This window comes from Mus pahari, chromosome 13, assembly GCF_900095145.1.
Source record: "Mus pahari chromosome 13, PAHARI_EIJ_v1.1, whole genome shotgun sequence".
Classification (NCBI taxonomy): Eukaryota; Metazoa; Chordata; class Mammalia; order Rodentia; family Muridae; genus Mus; species Mus pahari.
In genome coordinates this window covers 69,692,324-69,695,007 of record NC_034602.1, presented here as the reverse complement: position 1 = coordinate 69,695,007, position 2,684 = coordinate 69,692,324, and the positions used below count along the sequence as shown (strand labels likewise).

The 2,684-nt window shown below is 28.7% G+C and overlaps 1 non-coding gene across 1 annotated transcript; it reads left to right on the top strand.

Annotated features, from left to right (window-relative positions):
• The first annotated feature begins 1,885 nt into the window (after positions 1-1,885).
• On the top strand, positions 1,886-2,027 carry LOC115065309. Its single transcript, XR_003845088.1, has one exon. It is a non-coding gene; the product is annotated as a U4 spliceosomal RNA (small nuclear RNA).
• Positions 2,028-2,684: the final 657 nt, after the last annotated feature.

The following is a 2,684-nucleotide window of genomic DNA, read 5'->3' as shown; positions in this document are numbered from 1 at the left end:
AACTGAAAAGTTAAAGATAAGGAAAATTTCTCACAGATCTTCTGCAGGAGGTCAGGAAAGAGAATGTACCATTACTTTTATTTTCCTCATTGTTCTAAAAGGATAACGGAAAACATTACAGATACTAATACTTCAGAATACTTTAAAATTTCAATTTTTTAAGATAACAATGTATGCCTATTAACATGCAAGGCAGGAATATCTTTCTATGCCTTATAGAAAATATCATGAATGAGGCCTCTGTGTATCTTTGAATAGCCTGGAGAACAGATAGAAGGGGATTATATCAGCACATCTGCCATATATATATTTCTGTAACCCTGAAGGCTCTCTGGACCACAGATATATGGCTATTTCTCTAAGTTGCTCTTTTATATTTTTTGCATTATAATATCTGATTTTTCTGTCCAAACAATTCTATGAACACCTTCCTGCTTTTTTTGCACTTCATAGCCTATTTTCCCATTACATGGATAGATATACTACACAAAAACACAAACAAAGTCTCTCTCTCTCTCACACACACACATATTCATATATATTTCGACTGGATAGATAGAGGGATACAAATATATATATTGAATATCTGTGTGTGCGCATATATATATATATATATATATATATATATATACATAAAGTTCAATATATATGCAGTTATATATTTATATATTATATAAATATTTATATATAATATATATAGAAAGATAGTTATATATATATATCATCTATATATATATTTATGTGTATTTCTACCTATCAATCATCTCTCTCATATATATATATATATTTATATGAGATATATATATTATATTTATATATTATATTTATATATCCAAATATAGATTGGATAAATTGATCCAATATACATAGAATATATATTATATAATATATAATATATCACCATATCACCTCTATATATAATCTATACATCCTATTATCTATCTATGTATCTATCTATCTAGATTGGTGTAGAGAGATGATAGATAGATAAATAGATAGATAGACAGATATATGTGATATACATGTTGGCGGTGAAGAAATTGAGATATAGCTATAAGTAGAGATGTAGATAGATATATTATATATAAATATTATATTTAATTATATATATAATATATAATAAATATTATTTACATAAATTATACTATATAATATACTATATACTGCATATTTTTTTTTAGTTACCATTCCTATTGTGGTAGCATGTAGAAAATATTTTTATTCTTTTTTATTAGACATTTTATTTATTTACATTTCAAATGTTATCCCCTTTCACAGTTTTCCTTCCAGAAACACCTTATTCCATACCCCTTCCCAATGCTTCTATAAGGGTCTTCACAGCTTTCACAGAATTCCATAGAAAATGACCTGATTACTTCTTTAAATTGTCCTTGATATGTCCATCAAGAGATCATTTAATGCATACTATGAATGTATTTTTTTCATTCTGAACAGATTACCATGTAATATATATCTTTATACTACCAGAGTATGAATATTAAAAAGTGTATATGAAATTTCTGCTCATGTTTCAGCTCATATATACACATACAACTTTCTTATACAATTTTACCTTTATTAACAGTTTATTGGACATGTGAAGAAAAAGAATAAAATGCTTAACTTTTAGGATTATAATGGAAAATCTTCAAATATATAATTTGTGAGGAAATTATGTGCAAAGGAGATTTCATAAATTGTTTACAAAACACATAGTGAATCAATGAATATACACATCTTCATTGAGTATTTATACTTCATTCACAATACTGTAACAGAATTAAAGTTTATTTATTGGTCATCAGACAGAATTTCAGTTCTGTTTTTTACCCTAGAAACTAATACTTAGAGGAATATACTTCATCAATAACAACTGTGTGTAACAAGCTTTATGGAGTGGCATTATCATAGCCAGTGAGGTTTATCTGAGGCACAATTATTGGTAATTGAAAACTCTTCCCAATGCCTCGCTGTGACAACTTACAATATAGTTGGCATTGACAATTGTTGCCAGGGTCTATGGAGACTGAATAACTGTGGTTCAAAAAAATTGAAAACGAACAAACAAACAAAAAAACTGTCTGTAACAAAAGTGAAGTTTATTTATTGGTCATCAAACAGAATTTTAGTTCTGATTCTTAGCATAATCTAATCCTAGCATGGTGCCTTAAAGATCAAATAAGCACTGCTTAACTATATTTGCATTACTTAAAAAAATATAAAGATACATAACTCTCCAGGTTCTTCTTTTATAGGAGAATATTGAGTTTTAGCCAAGTGTAAGACTCTGCTCTAATTAGATTTGTGGAAGACACTATTTAATGACTCCTGAACTGAGAATAATCCCAGAACACAGCAAAACATTTTGTCTCCTCTTAGAGATGATGTGGTCAATATTTCTACAAATAGATAGATGCTTTTTCTAATCCAGATTTTTTATGAAAGTATTATTTTCCTTTAAGAGCAGAGATTTTAGGGTTTTTTATTATTTTCTTTATTTACATTTCAAATGCTATCCCGGAAGTTCCCTATACACCCCCCCCCCACCCCTGCTCCCCTACCCACCCACTTCCATTACTTGGCCCAGGCCTTCCCTTGTGCTGGGTCATATAAAGTTTGCAAGACCAAGGGGCATCTATTCCCAGTGATGGTATAACATTTATAATTAGTCTTTATTTATAAAA